The 17,418-nt window shown below is 46.4% G+C and overlaps 3 non-coding genes across 3 annotated transcripts; all 3 read left to right on the top strand.

The window, feature by feature from the left end:
- Positions 1 to 4,344: 4,344 nt before the first annotated feature.
- MIR542 (microRNA mir-542) lies at positions 4,345 to 4,402 on the top strand. The gene has a single exon (NR_163097.1). It is a non-coding gene; the product is annotated as a microRNA mir-542 (primary transcript).
- A 778-nt stretch (positions 4,403 to 5,180) lies between these two features.
- On the top strand, positions 5,181 to 5,237 carry MIR450A-2 (microRNA mir-450a-2). The gene has a single exon (NR_163098.1). It is a non-coding gene; the product is annotated as a microRNA mir-450a-2 (primary transcript).
- A 114-nt stretch (positions 5,238 to 5,351) lies between these two features.
- Positions 5,352 to 5,408, top strand: MIR450A-1 (microRNA mir-450a-1). Its single transcript, NR_163113.1, has one exon. It is a non-coding gene; the product is annotated as a microRNA mir-450a-1 (primary transcript).
- Positions 5,409 to 17,418: the final 12,010 nt, after the last annotated feature.

Below are 17,418 nucleotides of genomic sequence, written 5' to 3'. Positions count from 1 at the left end.
AACCCAAGGTGGGGTGGAAGGCTCCAACCCGCCCAATCTGAGCCCGAGGCCTGCTGAGAAGCGTGGGGGCCTTGGGATAGTTCCAGAATGAGGATGTGCGTTTCTAGCTGCTTTGCGCCCTCCTCCCCCAAAAATCTGCTACCACAATTCCACCCTGGCGGCACGCCCCCAAGACTCCTTTGTCGCCCCAGGGGCGGGACCTGAGCTGTCGATTTCAGGAGCCCTTCGTGACTTCAAAAGTCCTGGGCACTGTTGCTCATGAGTGCTGCACAACTGTCGCCCTCTAAAGCCACCTCCATCCCTCACTGGGCTGGCCTCCTGAGCCTTCGGTGAGGAAACGGGGTTCCGAGTTGCCCGCCTGAGAGCTTAACAGTCTGACTAGAAAAGGGCTAATTCGCTTTCTGTGCAAATCTCTTGAGCTAATTATTTAATCTGAAACATGGGCAGGTAAAGGACCATTGGCGGGCGTGGGGAGGGAGGTGTGGAATCTTTCCCACACTTTTTGTCACCTTAAAGAAAAAAAAAAAAAAGACACCCAAACTCCTGTGGTCTGAATGGGCTGCCTGGAACTGGGCTTCCCGGGGCCAGGAGTGGGCCCCTAGAAGTTTCCCAGTTTGGGGTGGGGCCGGGGTTCCGAAGTCTAGAGCTGGGAGTCGGGTTCAGCGGCCCGAGACGCTGGCTCTCCCAGACTCCCTTGCGCCTGGGCAGTGCGCGGGGGCGGCTCGGGTCCCTCCCGGGCCGGCGGGGACCCTCAGGCTCCCGGGGCGCCGCCCACCAGCCCGACCCGGCGGCCTAGAAGTTCCCATTCTGCTCCCGCCTCGCCCCGGCCGGCCAGCGCAGGGCCCCTCAGGCCCGCAATCTCCAGGCTCAAACGGCGAACAGGTCCCCGCATCCGCCTGCCTTTGCACTTGGGGGTGGGGGAGCCACCTTGTGACGCCCCTTCTGCCTCTCACCAGCTTCCCCCTTTCTCCCCGTTCTGTACGGTTCCCCCTGGAGCCAGAAGGAAGCCCGGTGCCAGCCAGCCTTCCTGAAAGACCAAGCCCGCGCCATCCGGCTTCCTCCAGTGGACGCCTGCAGGACCCAGGTGAGACAAGGAACCGGTTGGGGACGCGAGCCAGGGATCCTGACCGGTTGGGGGCGGCGAGCAAGGGATCCTGACTTGGGGGCGTTGCCTCCCGGAATCCAAGCGGCCTTTTGCCCGGGTCTCCCGAGATGCATCGAAATTGAGCTCGTCCACACAGCCCCCTGACTGCGTGGTGCCCTTTTCTGACTTAAAACATTCCTTGTACCTTTATTTACACGATCCAAGTTGCAGTGTGCCTAGATTTTCCTCCAAGGACAAAAATGTGAATAAAGCAATATTTTAGCCAAACATTTCCGTGTCAATTAAGAAGATTGCAATTCGTTCCAGACTATAAATTCTCTTTAACAACTCCCTAAGGTATTCTTTTAAATTGTTTTTCAGCGTTGCTAAATGTGCATCATAATGTGTGGGAGACTTGTATAAAGTGAATCAATTTATACTCAGCTGATTAATTGACCCGATGTTACCACCTCCAAGGAGGCGCCTTTCCACTATTTTCTCATTTTTTCCCCAACACATGTTATTTGTTAGTGAGGAAGCTGCGTGCACGTGGCATTGTATAAAGTTTATTAGACAGACGTGGCCCTTAAACTAGGAAGAGCTTAGTCTAACTCTAAATCTAAAATTCGACATTTCGGTAAGTTGTGAGACAAGATACCCAGGTTGTTTGATAAACCAGAATTGAACATAATTTTTTAAAAATTTAAATCACAGGAATGTTTTTCTTGAAGGCATCCAGCATCTCCAGTTAGCAGTACTGATTTTTTTTCCCCCCAACAAAGGAACACTACATCAACACTCTTGGCGGGGACCTGGACACAGAAGACTCCTGTTTCAAGAAAATACAATCATCTCTCAAAGGCTGTAATTTATATGCATTTTAAAACTCTAGGCATTGAAAACCACCCAAGTGTCCCAAATAGAAGGGTAATATAGAATCAATCACTCAGTGTAATATTATACATCCTTTAAAAATGTTATTGGGAAATGTTTTATGATCTGTAAGTCCAAGGAATCCTCTCCCACCATTTCTTTCCCCCCGCTGTTCCCCCATACCCACACTTCTTTGTTCCAATTGGCATGTAAATTTGGTTTTCCCGCCAAATGAGTCAGTCATGATGGGAACCTCAACTGATTTGAACAGATGTGTGTCAATGTTACTTGGAAAACTAGATGTCAATAACCAGGGTCACAGAAAAAGGCAGTGGTCACAACTCTGTAAAAATGTATGCATGCACACAGACAAGGACTAAAGTGGAACCCCACACAGGAAAACAGTGGGCTGTACTCCAGTGCTGGGACATTGAATGACTGTATGCTGCTTTTGATTTCCGTTAATATGGGCAACTGTCCAATTAAAAAAAAAACTCCTAAGGACTCTGCAGTGCAAATTGTTTTGCTGATTGTTTTAAAACACCATACCTATCAACTCATCAAGGCAAATGGGGCAGCGGGGGACTGGGTTCGTTCCCTGAATCCTGGACTGCTATAGAGCTCAGGGCAACATTTGCAGAAAACCTGAGCCTATGAGATGGGAGTTATAGGCAGCTTTCCTGAGGCTGTGTAAGATGAAAATAAAACTAGGTTCAAAAAATATGTTTGGGGAAGATCAATGAGTTTATCGATAGAAGTTAAAAGACTTGAGTCGGGCTATATGCAAGTTGGCATATGTTTTTAGAGATCTTTTTTCCCATTGGCCTGCAGTATGACTTAATCTCATAACCCTAGAATTTTATATATGCATTTGTATTTAGAGTTATTACATGACTCTTAAGCAAAAAAGAGTATATATACATCAAGTGTAGCAAACGTGTATCTCCCTGCCCCCCTACATCCCACTCAGGCCCACCCATTAGTTACTCCTCAGTGAATAAACAAGGATCGGCTAGCTCTTTCATAATATTTCACCTATCTGCCACCTTTTCCCTCCTCCCCAGCTCCACAGCTGATCTCTTTGGCAAGTTCAGCCAGGCTTAAAACCCCTGTGGGGATAGTAAATTGAGCCAAGAGGGAGGAGCCCCGAAAGACTTCCACTTCCTGTGGTTGCTTGGGCCTTTGAGCACTCCCCCTTCCACTACTGAGCTCTATAATCTGAGCAGTTGGTGGGTGTTTGGAAACATGGCCTTGGCTCCACTGCTGGAGTCAGGGAGCTCAGAACACTGCAGCAACCTGCCAGTGAGAGTCTGGGTTGCTTTGAAGCCTGAGTCTCCCAAGGCAGCTCCCTCACCTGTTCCCCCATGTCCACCCCCACCTGCCATCCAGACAAGACTATTACCCTAAGACCAGACCTTCTAAAGGCGTGGCCACAGAATCATCAGTATCCCAACATCTTGCCTTTGTATCGTGTGTTTACATACTTTTCCAAATACTTTGTTTTTTCTTTTTTTTCTTTTTTTAATTTGTGACAACCTTGAAAGACAAACAGAGTTAAGGCAGTCCAAAAAATAATTACAGACAAGAAAACTGGGGCCTCTGGAGGTTAAGGATTTGTCTGAGGCTACTCTCTGGGGGCTCTTCCTCCAGGCCTCATACTGTGTTCCTTATGTCATTACCTGTTCATCAGAACCGACTATGCAGTAGTGACCAGAGCAGGAAATGGAGGTGAATGTGTTTGGTTACAAAAATTCCCGGTGAAACTGGCTAGTCTTATGATGAGCTTTGGCCTATACATTGGACACTTCCTGGGTGAGGCCCAAGATTGGCCCCAGGATTACTAAATAGTGACTATAAGTTACCCAGCCGTGTACAAGTCAATCTGCACAAACCAAAAAAGCATGATTTAAATTCATTTTAAACCTCTGTTCCATGTTTGTTATTTTCTGTAGATTCAATCAAATTATCTTAAGGAAACAAATGAAGTGTCAAGCTATAGGGGTTGACTTAATCTAGTCACTCACTCAATGGAACCTTTTTCAGCCATTGCAAATAATAATGATAGAGAATATACAGAAACCTGGAAAATGCTTATGATATCAACTTAAAAAAATCAGGGCCACAAAATCACATGGACACCATGATTGAAAAATAGGAGCAGAACCTGGAGGAAACCTGCAAAACAGACATACTTGTTACTTAAGGGTGGTGGGATTCGAGCTGAAGTTTCTTCTTTCTCTACTTTTTCATGGTTGTGTGTGTGTGTGTGTGTGTGATGCCACGTTTTCTTGTTATGTTGTCAAAATATAATTCTCTAAAAAGTCTTTAGGGGTCATGGGTGATACAGAAATTTGGGATCGGTCAAGGATGCACAGATCTCAGACATCTCGGGGATCATCATGTCACGAGATACCAGTGTGCACTTGTGACAGATTGATAACTGAAAGGTCTGGGAGCCACTCATCTTCATAGCAAAACATGTGGTAAGTATTACAAGACGAATCAATGAAAAGATCAGGAGGAAAGTGGGCCCTAAGCAAAGAAGAAAGGGGTTGCTATGGGATGGGGTGGGGGGATGAGTTGTGTTTTCATAGGAGTGTAATGGGAATGTCTTTATTTGTGTCTTTATTGCTTTAAATGTTTGTTGAATGAATTGAAACTTACATAAGGTATATGATTTTATACTTGTGCTAGAATGCTAAAATAAAGAATTTATGCTCAAGCAAACAACTGGAAAACACTTTGCTATAAGCATTACAGATGCAGGGTCATTTTTAGTATGTTGAGTCCACACAAGTGGTCAAGAAAAACCATAAAAACTACATGAACAGAAAGCCCCAGTTAAAAAAATGCATAAAGATGTTCATTTCAATATTTTAAGGATGGAAGTTAGGAACATCCTAAATGACCAACAACAAAGGATTAGACAAATAAAATACAGCGTAGCTAGCTAGTACAATAGAATAGGATGCTTTCATGTAAAATAATGTTTCTGAAAGTAATTTTCATGTCATGAGAATGTGCTCCTGATAAAACATTTAGCGATTGAAAAAAGGTGCAAAATATTTTCCCATCTCTGCAATATAGGTATATAGGGAGCATTCTGTATGAATAGTTTTGTATCAACATACAGATAAAAGTCTAGGAGGAAACATATAAAAACTTTATTGTGATTATCTCTGAGTTGTGGTATAAAGGTGACCAAAGAAAGATGCTAAACTATTTTTGCGATGTGTTCCTAATATGTAATATAAATGTATTGGGGACATTTTGCATTCATAGTTTTGTATCAATAATATGGGGAAAAGAGGCTATCAGGAAGTATACCAAAAGTCTAGAGGTGGTTATCGCTGACTTGTGTCACTATAGGCAATCAAAAACGATACTAAACTGTTTTTGCGATGTGTTCCTAATATGCACTATAAATATATTGGGAACATTTTGCATGTATAGTTTTGTATCAATATACAGATGAAAAGATGGAGGGAATAAGCAAAAAATCTAACAGCGGCTATCTGTGGTTTACTTCTGTGATAAATGTAAGATGCAGAATTATTTTTGCAATATGTTCCTGAATATGTAATATAAGTGTATTGGGATCATTTTGCATCCATAGTTTTGTATCAACATATGGAGAAAAGTCTAGGAAGAAATATACCAAAACTTGTAACAGTATTATAGTATAAAATTATAGGTAATGTTTGTTTTTCTCTTTATACTTTTATGTATTTTCCAAGTAATATTTGTATAAACAATAAAATGCATTGCTTTTATAGCAATAATAAAACATTTTATTTTTAAAAAGAGTTTGTATTTTTTTTAAAGCATGAACCCCTGACATAAGGGTGGGGGAAGACTTCCTATTTGGCCAGCAGTGGGCCTAGAATACTTTTTCAAACATATCTGGGAAACCTTTGTACAACTTCAGTTGGATCTGCAGTGCAAATGTGTTTTCATTTGCTCTTGGCAAAGAAAAGAGAAAGTATAACTAAAAAATATAACCACGACAGAGTTATAATAGTAATATTAGTAAACAAACTGCTATCTATGTCTAATCAAAGTAACATTTAAAGAAGTATAGAAAGCTGAAACAGGCTCCTTTTCCTCTAGTAGCAATTCAGGAAGGTGGTACTTGGATGCTCGCCCAGGGCCTCAAGACGCATTGGCCAGTTTGAGACATGCCCAAGTCAGGAAAACACCTTATTTAGGTTATTTCCACTCAGCCAACTTCTTGCAGATGCGGGTAAAGCCCCCCCTGCATTTTCCCGCAAATTCAGCTGAGCTCCATAGTAACTCTGGTGTTGCAGAACACATGTGACACCCCAATTTAGGCGATCCTTGTTCTGGTAAGAGATGGAACCATTTGGTCACGTACCCGGCCCGTGGTCTGAAGGGCACCTACCAAGGTTTTAGCATTCCTCAGTGGCACTGATTTGGACAGAGACACATTACAGGAGGATCTAAGTTCCTTCCTATCTTTTTAGTAGCATTTTGGGAAACTGTTCCCCCACCAAGGACATATTTGGCACTCTAGCAAGTCCATATGACTAGACATTACTTTCTTTTTTTTTTTTTTTTTTTTTTGAGACGGAGTCTGGCTGACTCTGTCACCCTGGCTGGAGTGCAATGGTGCGATCTCAGCTCACTGCAAGCTCTGCCTCCCAGGTTCAAGCGATTCTCCTGCCTCAGCCTCCCAAGTAGCTGGGACTACAGGCGCCCGCCACCTTGCCTGGCTAATTTTTTTGTATTTTTAGTAGAGACGGGGTTTCACTGTGTTAGCCAGGATGGTCTCGATCTCCTGATCTCGTGATCCGCCCACTTTGGCCTCCCAAAGTGCTGGGATTACAGGCGTGAGCCATCGTGCCCGGCCGACATTACTTTCAAAATAGATCCATCATATTCCTTAAAGGAGAAGCTGAGTTGTGAGGCAAATATATATACACATATCCATTTACAAAGATACAGGAGACCATTCCTCCAATTTTCTGATGCCCTGCCCTTGTTCTGCTTAAGAACATACAATCATACAACCAAACTGGTCCCCATGCTTAAATGTGTGTACTCCTCTTTAAGGAGCATAAGCATTTTTATCTGCCACACTCTGTCAATCAGAGCATATTTACTGGGTGCCTACCTCTGTGCTAGTTACTTGTGGATAGAGGAGAGGGTAGGGGAGAAGCGGAGGTTAAGGTGATACTGAGCCAGAGAGACCTTGAACACACGAATACTTTGTCTGCCACTGGGTACAGAGCAGGGATCAGCTGAGGCTTTGACCTTCGTCTGAGCCAGGTCAGACCACACAGAGAATCTGCTTTGCTAAGCAACCATCTAAGTGGCCTCCTTTCCCCTAGGGCTCACTCTAGTCCCTGCTGGACAAAATGTATGGAATAGGGGCAGAGTGTGGGAGGGACCCCTTTCTAAATGGGAGGTCTCGCCTCTAGGGCTGAGAAAGAGAGAGCGAGAGAGCAATCATTCCAAATTGAGCATTGATCTTAAGCCCCTTTCGTTGACCAGTGAAAAAAAAATCTTCAGCCCCTGAATTTCTTTCTATATATGTATATATAGAGAAAGACAGAGAGACAGGGTCTCACTATATCACCCAGGCTAGTCTTGAACTCCTGGGCTCAAGCGATACTCCCAACTCAGCCTCCCAAAGTATTGGGATTACAGGTGTGAGCCCCTGCGCCGGGCTGAATTTCTGAACCAGTGAAATGTCCTAGAATTTGGCCAGTACAGAGATTGCTTCTCAGAGTTGGAAGTAAGCCAAGAGGGGTTGAGGAGGGGCAGGTGCAGAAGGTGCCGAGGGCTTCCCTTTGTTAACAGGGTACAAACCCTCATTTTACACAAGTCCAGCCCCTCATTTTACAGAAGAGACAACCAAGTTGCAGAGAGAGAAAATAAGTCGCAGAGAGGTCGTGCAGAGAATTGGGCAATGTTACAACTTGAACCTTGAGCTTCAGGGCTTTTTCCATTGTAATATACTGTGTCTAAAGGACACAGGGAGTGACTTGGGAAGACTCTATGAAGGATATGGGACTTGATGAGCACCTGCAAAAGTGGGTGGGGCTGGGCATGGTAGTGTTCACCTGTAGGCCCAGCTACGCCAGAGGCTGAGGGAGGAGGATCACTTGGGCCCAGGAGTTCCAGGCTGCAGTGCGCCATGATTATGCCTATGAATGGCCACTGCACTCCAGCCTAGTCAACAAAGCAAGGCCCTATCTCTTTAAAAAAAAAAAAAAAGATAGGTGGGGCCAGAAGAGGCAGAGAGGACAGGGGTGGACATTCCAGGCAGGGGGTAATGACATAAGCACTGGAGGAATGGATGTGGTGTCACCACAGGGCAATCTGGAGGAAATTAAGGTCAAGTCTTCCTTCTCAACGTGGGCTATGCAAGCCCTTGAGGGTATAAGACAGTGTCCCATGGGTTGCCAAAAGCCACAGAATATAGATGGCACAATTTCCTAGAGCACAGCTTGGTATCCATAATAAATAATTTACAGCATTGTTTTTCTGTAAAAACAAGCACAAATTTAAACAGATAAAACTGAGACCTCACAAAATCATTTCCAGTTTGTTGCAGGCCCCTCCAGGCCGTCCTAGGACTCCCACTCCAGTCTCATTCTGAGGGAGTATTTGTGCACTGGTCTCTAGGCATTTGGCTGTTTGTTTTTCCTGCCAGCACTCCTTGTCTTCTGATAACAGTTCCCTGGCTCTTTCCTTTGCTGAACTGCCCCTCCTCCACTGCAATCATGGGATTCTGGAAGGGCTGCCCATCTCTGTAAACTGCTGAGCCTTTCACCAGGCACGTGACCTAGGTCAGGCAAACCACAGTATCCCATCCTCTCTTCCACAATGATTGTGGTAAAGAAAGTTCATGTGACCCCAGCCTAACCACTCAAAGTACTTGCCTGGGATTTTTTTTTTTTTTTTTTTTGAGACAGGGTTTCAGTTTGTCACTCAGGCTGGAGTGTGACGGTGTGAATGTGGGTCGCTTCAGCCTCGAACTCCTGGGCTTGAGCAATCCTCCCACCTAAGCCTCCTGAGTAGCTGGGACGACAGGCGCACCACCACACCTGGCTAAGTTTTTAATTTTTTTTAGAGATGGGATCTCACTATGTTGCCCAGGCTAGTCTTGAACTCCTGGGCTCAAGTGATCCTCCAGCCTCAGCCTCCCAAAGTGTTGGGATTACAGTGGTGAGCCACCATACTCAGCCTTGCCTGTTTTTTTGTTTTTGTTTTTTATGTTCAATGCTGAAATGGAGAGAGCCTCCCTTTCTTCTGTGGCTTCTAAACCTAAAGCTGTATATGGCTATGCCCTCCCCGACCCTGCTCTGCCATGTCTCTCACCCGAGGAATATTAGCAGGAGAGAATGAGAACAGCATGCACATAAAAAAGTAAAACATGCACATAAAAGAGAGAGACGACAGACAGACAGAGACAGAGAGAGAGCTAATGACATTGCTTGAGTCCTTGAACCCAGGTGGTTCTCGCGTCAGCTCCACTCCTGTCCCTCAGTGACCAGAGCACATATTGTCCCTTTTGTTTAAGCTAGTCTCATTTATTCATTCAGCAAAACTTATCAAGTACTTTCTAAATGCTGGGCACTATTCTAGGAATGGAAAAAGAGCGGTGAACAAAAGAGACAAAGACCCTGCTCTTGTGGCGTTTCCCTACCACATTGAGTTGTGCCTCTGTCTCTGTCACTTGCAACTGGAACAGTGCTGCCCACCAGACCATGGGAGGCTTGACATGTTGGCCTAAGGACTATGCTATAAACAAGAGGGAGACTTTGCATGTTAGCCCGAGGACTACTATAAACAAGGGCTGGGGGGTGAGCTTTGAATATTTTCAGGAGAGGAATCACATGATCTTTCACAAATGTCTAGATTTGAGGCTGGGCTAAGTTAGAAGCAGTGACTACAAAAAGGCCAGAGTGGCTGGCACTCTGATTTGTTCAATTTTTGAAATACCCTCATGAAGAAGGTGGCCTACTGAATCAAGGACTCTGAAAGGAAACCCAATTTGGGAGGAAAATAAAGTGCTTCCAGGAAGTGTTCCAGGCCCAGCTCTTCCTGCCCTCCCATCCTTCCCTGGCTGGGTCCTTTGGTTCAGCCTTCCCGGCTTGCTCCACTCTCTCGCCTTCTGCCCGTGTGCTGCACTGCTGCTTGGCTTTGAGGCCGACCTAGCACTGGATTCCTCTCCCCTCGAACCCACACATGTCTGCACATGGAGTCCACATGCCACTGATAGGAACAATGTGAGCTGCAGAGAAGGCTTCCCTCTCCCTGCCCCAATCCACCTACCTTTTTTTTTTTTTTTTTTTTTAGATGGAGTTTCACCCTTGTTGCCCAGGCTGGAGTGAAGTGGCGCGATCTCAGCTCACTGCAACCTCCGCCTCCCAGGTTCAAGTGATTCTCCTGCCTCAGCCCCTCGAGTAGCTGGGATTACAGGTGCCCGCCACCACGCCCAGCTAATTTTTTGTATTTTTAGTAGAGACAGGGTTTCATCATGTTGGCCAGGTTGGTCTCAAACTCCGGACCTCAGGTGATCCACCCACCTCGGCCTCCCAAACTGCAAGGATGAGCCACCACGCCCGGCCTCCACTTATCTTTCAAGACCTATTCCACGTGCCTCCTTCTTTTGAGGACTGCCTTGACCACCCCACTCATACTGAACCTCGTCTGACCTCCTGCCATACCCAGTATCCAGACACTGGCTCATGTCCATTTTTACAGGTGTGCCTCCTGCAAATCCGCAGGAAGCACCAAGAACCAGGTCCTTCTTCACCCCCAAATCTGTCATGGAGCCCAGCGCTGTTCCCGGCACAGCAGAGCGGGTGCTCCATCCAGGTTGACTGATGACATTGAGCACATAGATGGCCTGGGGATAAGGCCATCTTAATCCTTTTCCTGGGACAGTCCTGGCTTAGGCCTACTTTATTGTCATAATTATTAGTAGCATCTCATTTCACTTTCAAAAGTGTCCCATGATAAAATATATTGTAACCATATTTGTTTAGAGGATATTAAAGGGGCTGTCGTCACAGCCCAGTTGAAGAGATTCCTGATATAGGACAAAGTATTTATACAATCAAAACCACATTATGGCCCAGAATGATGGCTCATGCTTGTAATCCCAGCACTTTGGGAGGCTGCAATGGGCAGATCACTTGAGGTCAGGAGTTCAAGACCTGCCTGGCCAAAATGGTGGAACCCTGTCTCTACTAAAAATACAAAAATTAGCTTGGCATGGTGGCTCATGCCCATAGTCTCAGCTACTCAGGAGGCTGAGGCAGGAGAATCACCTGAACCCAGGAAGTGGAGGTTGCAGTGAGCCGACATTGTGCCCGTGCACTCCAGCCTGGGCACAGAGTGAAATTCTGTTTCAAAAAAAAAAAAAAAGAAATCAGCATTGTGGCAGGGTGCGATGGCTCACACTTTATAATTCCAGCACTTTGGGAGGTCACAGTGAGAGGACAACTTGAGGCCAGAAGCTTGAGACCAGTCTGGCCAAAAAGTAAGATCTCATCTGTATTAAAAAAACAGACAAAACAAACAACAACAACAAAAAACCCATTTTTTAAAAAACAGTATTATGTTGCAATTCCATGCTCTGTCACTTGGAACTGAACATATTCCTTAGAGAACTCCAGAAAGTCTTGTCTACTCAACTGCAACAGGCTCCCACACACTCTCTGGCACATGAAGCATTAAAGCCACAGTCCAGCCTGTCACAAGACACAGGTATTATCTCCATTTATTTCACACCATGGGTATGCAAAATAGCACCGTTATGCACCTCCAGGACTGGGAAGGCACACGGGCCTGGTCCAGGACCAGAAAGAATTCAAAGACAAACATGAACAAACCTCAGGTCTAGCAGATGAAGCAAAGGGTTGCTTCATGGTTCTTTTCAGAGTGGCTTTAGTTTGTGAAAGTCTACCTCACAGGGGAAACCAAAAGAGAAAACACCCTCATCCTATCACCCTTCCATCTTCCTCTTCTACCTCTGTCTCCCCAGAGTTGTGGCTTCATCCTACTCCTGCTCCTAGTGTAACCACCCAATGGGTTCACCATGCCCGTTGCCTAGACAGAGCCGATTTATCAAGACAGAGGAATTGCAATGAAGAAAAAGCAATTCCCGCAGAGCCTGCTGTGCGGGAGACCGGAGTTTTATTATTACCCAAATCAGTCTCCCCAAGCACTCGGGGATCAGAGTTTTTGTTTATTTGTTTGTTTTTTGAGATGGAGTCTCATTCTGTCACCCAGGCACTGCAACCTCCGCCTCCTGGTTCAAGCAGTTCTCCTGCCTCAACCTTCTGAGTAGCTGGGATTACAGGCGCCTGCCACCATGCCCAGCTAATTTTTACATTTTTGGTAGAGATGAGGTTTCACCATGTTGACCAGGCTGGTCTCAAACTCCTAACCTCAGGTGATCTGCCTGCCTCAGCTTCCCAAATTGCTGGGATTACAGGCGTGAGCCACCATGCCCAGCCAAGGATCAGAGTTTTTAAAGATAATTCGGCAGGTAGGGTCTTGGGAAGTGGGGAGTGCTGATTGGTCAGGTTGAAGATAGAATCATAGGGGGTCGAGGTGTGTTTTTCTTGCTGTCTTCTGTTCCTGGGTGTGATGGCAGAACTGGTTGAGCCAGATTACTGGTCTGGGTGGTGCCAGCTGATCCATTGAGTGCAGGGTCTGCAAAATAGCTCAAGCACTCATCTTAGGTTTTACAATAGTGACGTTATCCCCAGGACCAATTTGGGGAGGTTCAGACTCTTGGAGCCAGAGGCTGCATGACCCCCAAATGTAATTTCTAATCTTGTAGCTAATTTGTTAGTCTTGCAAAGGCAGACTGGTCTCCAGGCAAGAAGGGGTCTTTTTGGGAAAGGGATATTATCAATTTTGTTTCAGAGTCAAACCATGAACTGAATTCCTTCCCAAAGTTAGTTTGGCCTATGACTAGGAATGAACAAGGACAGCTTAAAGGTTAGAAGCAAGATGCAGTTGGTTAGGTCTGATTTCTTTCACTGTCATAATTTCCTCAGTTATAATTTTGCAAAGGCAGTTTTACTGGCACTCAACCTGGGCAGCTCTGTTTGCCTGAGATACTCATATTCTTTAGAGTGGAGCACCTGCAAGACAAACAGACCTCCCTCCGGTGGATTAAAGATGGCCACAAATTCTTTGACATTCCTCCCATGGAGACATGGGGTCTACATCCCCTCCTCTTAAATTTAGGCTGGCTTCAGTGACTCGCTGCCCAATGTGGCCAAAGTGGCCTAGTAGCTTCCACTGGCTTCTTGGAGCCTTGAGCTTCCACGTGGGCATCCACCTACTCAACGGGCATCATGCTGGAGAAACCACATGAAGCAATGGCATGGAGAGGTCCTGAGACTACGATTTGGAGAGAAGGAGCTGCTGGGCAGCCCCTAACTGTTTCAGCCCTCAGTGGTGAAGGTCATTCCAGTTAAGATCCCGGATATCGCAAGTCACCCCTCCCAAACTGCCGATTTGTGAGCAAAAGAAATGATCATTGTTGTTTTAACAAACTAAGTTTGGGTGTGGTTTGTTATGTCACAATTGATAAGCAGAACACTCCCTCTTGCCCGTATTAATTTTTTCAGCTTTATTGAGGTATAATTGATATACAAAATTGCACATATTTAATGTATACATTTTGATGACATTTTGCCAATGTGGATTTATCATTTGTTGTAGCATAAATCTGATGCGATATTAAGCTCTATAACAGATGTTTGTATGCCGGTATTCATAGCAGCACGATTCCCATTAGCCAAAAGGTGGAAGCAAACCAAATGTCCACTGATGGGTGAATGGATGAACCAAATATCCATACAATGGAATATTATTCAGCCTTGGAAAGGAAGGAAACTGAGACATGCTACAAGGTGGATGAACCTTGAGGACATTATGCTAAGTAAAATAATCCAGAACCAAAAGGACAAATATTGCATGATTCAACTTATAAGAGTTATGTCCCCATATGAGTAGCACAACTCATAGAGACAGAAAGTAGAGTGGTTCTTGCCAGGGGCTGGGGTAGGAGGGAGAATAGAGTTAGTGTTTAATATGTATAGAATTTTAATTTGGGATGATGGGAAGGTTCTGGAGATGGATGGTGGTGCTGGTTGCACAATAATGTTAATGCGCTTAATGTCAGGGAACTGTATACTTAAAAATGGTTAAAATGGTCAGTTGTATGCCATATAAATATAACCACAGTAAGAAGAAATGGGGAAAAATAAATATATGTTGGAAGGGTCAATTAATTTAAATAATTTAAGAAATTAAATATTTAAATTAAAATATTAAATATTTTTTAAATACTTATATAAAAATAATAAATGGCTGGACACAGTGGCTCACGCCTGTAATCCCAGCACTTTGAGAGGCCAAGGTGGCAGATTGCTTAGGTCAGGCGTTCAAGACCAGCCTGGGCAACATGGGGAAACCCCATCTCTACTAAAAATATAAAAATTAGCTGAGTGTGGTGGCAGGCGCCTGTAATCCCAGCTACTCAGGAGGCTGAGGCAAGGGAATTGCTTGAACCTGGGAGGCAGAGGTTGCAGTGAGCTGAGATCGTGCCACTGCACTCCTGCCTGGGCAACAGAGTGAGACTCCATCTAAAAAACAAACAAACAAACAAACAAAACAAAACCAAGAGGAGGGAGTTGAAGTGCATGGGGGTCGGGAGAGTCTGCTCATCATGGGAGTCTGTGCTTGAGTGGGTTGAAGATGATGGCCTTACAGGGGGATGACCTGGAGCAGGGAGTAAGAGCCCAGGAAGGGTGAAGAGATCATCCGTGTGGAGGGGCCACCCAGTGTGGCATACAGAGCCTGAGGAGGGCGTCCACGCATGGGGCTAGCCTGGCACAGGTGTTAGAACCTAGAAGGTCAGCCTGGGCAACATAATGAGACCTCGTCTCTGCAAACAAATATAAATAAATTAAACAAAAATAAATAAATAAGCCGGGCATGATGGCTTGCACCTGTGGTCCCAGCTACTTGGGAGGCTGAGGTAGGAGGATCGTTTGAGCCAGGAAGGTCGTTGCAGTGAGCCTTGATGGCACCACTCCACTCCAGCCTGGGCGACAGAGCGAGATCCTATCTCAAAAAAACAGGACCCTAGAAGGTCGAGAATGGTGTCTGCAAGCAGGGTGTATAGGGCATCCACACAGGATGGTCTGCTGGGGACTATCTGAGTCTGAGCAGGGAGGAGAGGGCATCCGTGTGGAGGGGCAGCCTGATGTGAGGTCTAGAACCCAAGCAGAGTGAGGAAGACATCCATGCCGGAGGCAGCCAGGCAGAGGGACTCAGAGTCCAAGTGCAGCCAGTAGGATGTCCACGTGGGGACCAGCTTGTCCTGGAGAGTCAGAGGCGGAGCTAGGGAGTCAGCATCTCCCTGAAGAGGCAGCCTGGCAAGACAGTGTCAGACATGAGCCGGGTCATGAGGGCATCTACACAGGGGCCGCTCGGCATGCAAAGCCAGAGCCCAAGTGGAGTAAGGAGGGTGTTTGCCAGGGGTGTGGGGTGGCCTCCTGCAGGTTTCCAAACCTGAGATAAAAGGAGAAGGCGGCCGGGAGCAATGGCTCATGCCTGTAATCCCAGCACTCCGAGGCAGGTGGATCACCTGATGAGGTCAGGAGTTTGAGACCAGCCTGGCCAACATAGCAAAACCCCGTCTCTACTAAAAATACAAAAATTAGCTGGGCGTTGTGGTGCACGCCTGTAATCCCAGCTACTCTGGAGGCTAAGGCAGGAGAATCGCTTGAATCTGAGAGGTGGAGGTTGCAGTGAGCCGAGATTGCGCCACTGCACTCCAGCCTGGGTGACAAGAGTGAAACTCCGTCTCAAAAAAAAGGGTGTTTTGGGGGGGGAAAGGCACGCACTGGGGGTCGGCATGGTGAGCGAGGTGAGGCCAGCCATGTCAGGGGTGGGGCCCAGTGTGGCTGTCAAAGGCCAAGCCAGCTGAGGACACTACTGCCAATGGGTAGCCTGGCCTGGGGTGTCAGAGCTCAAACCGGGGAAGGAGGGTGGGCTAGTGTTTGATGTCAGATCCTGAGGTGTCAGTAGCTCACCCATGTGGTCGGGGGCAGCCTGGCATAGGGTGTCAGAGTGTGGGTGGGGCATATAGGGTATCCATGCCATGGGGTGGCCTGGAGCATTGTTTCAGAGCCCAAGCAGGGTTCAGAGGGCGGGCGTACATGTGGAGGGCAGCCTGGCATGGCCAAATCTTGGCCCAAGTGGGCTGAGAAGGCCATCAATATGCAGAGTGGGTGGGACTAGTATGAATTCTAGAACACCCGATCCTAGTCACAGTTAACACAGCTGAGGATGGGAATGACGTGTCAAATGAAAACTGGGACAATTAGTAAAAGTCTAAACGCATGACAACCCCACCATCCCCACCCCTGCTGCCCTTCCCCATTGAGCTCCCTGGAAACCACCTTATTGCCCTGAGGAGTAGGCTGGCTTTTACTCTCCGTAGCAGATGTCTCTAGTACCTCTTGTCCCTTCCCCTTGAGCCCCACCGATTTCAGCTGCTGAAGTGCACTGTCTTCTACAAGATCAGCCTGACCTCATGCAGGCAGCACAGCTTTTGCCCTTGAGGGAGCATTAAGTCTCTTTCTGCTTTCAGTTTCAAGGCCTTCTCTTAACTGGCTGACTTTTAACAGCAGACTAAACCATTCTCCCTTCATCCCAGGGAGAAGCCTCCACGATGGGGGTGGGGGCTTTGGTTTAAAGGCTCTGGCTTCCTGTTCTTCAGTGGACAATTCTGAAAGCCTTGTGGATGTTTCCAAGGAAGCCTCCTGTTTCCTACAGGGATGACCTCATTCATAATGCACCTTTTTACTGGCTTTTCCTCTTTCCCCGTCTCAATCTCTTGGCTCCCTCTCCCCAATTTCCCAGGACCAACTCCCAGATAAACCACCTGTTCTCAAATCCTCTTCTCAGCCTCTGCTTTGAAAGGAACCCAAACTAAGATAGTCTACATTTGGAGATGCCATAATTAAATGTCTGTGTTCTGGTCCAATTATTTTATTTTATTTTTATTTTATTTTATTTTTGAGACAGGGTCCCCTTCTGTCACCCAGGCTAGAGTGCAGTGGTGCAATCTGGGGTCACTGCAGCCTCGAACTCCTGGGCTGAGGCGATCCTCCCCTCTCAGCTTCCTGAGTAGCTGGGACTACAGGCACGCGCCACCATGCAAGGCTAATTTTTGTGTTTTTTGTAGAGATGAGGTCTCATTACGTTGCCCAGGCTGGTATGGAACTCCTGAGCTCAAGCAATCCACTCACCTCGGTCTCCCAAAGTGCTGGGATTACAGGCGTGAGCCACCGCGCCCAGCATGGTCCAATCATTTTAGAGTGAAGCCGGCGGACAGGCCCCATTCATGCCACAGAACTTCCAGTCATCTTATGGATATCTCAACCCTAAGT

This window comes from Pan paniscus, chromosome X, assembly GCF_029289425.2.
Source record: "Pan paniscus chromosome X, NHGRI_mPanPan1-v2.0_pri, whole genome shotgun sequence".
Classification (NCBI taxonomy): domain Eukaryota; kingdom Metazoa; phylum Chordata; class Mammalia; order Primates; family Hominidae; genus Pan; species Pan paniscus.
This window is presented reverse-complemented; position numbering and strand designations above follow the sequence as displayed.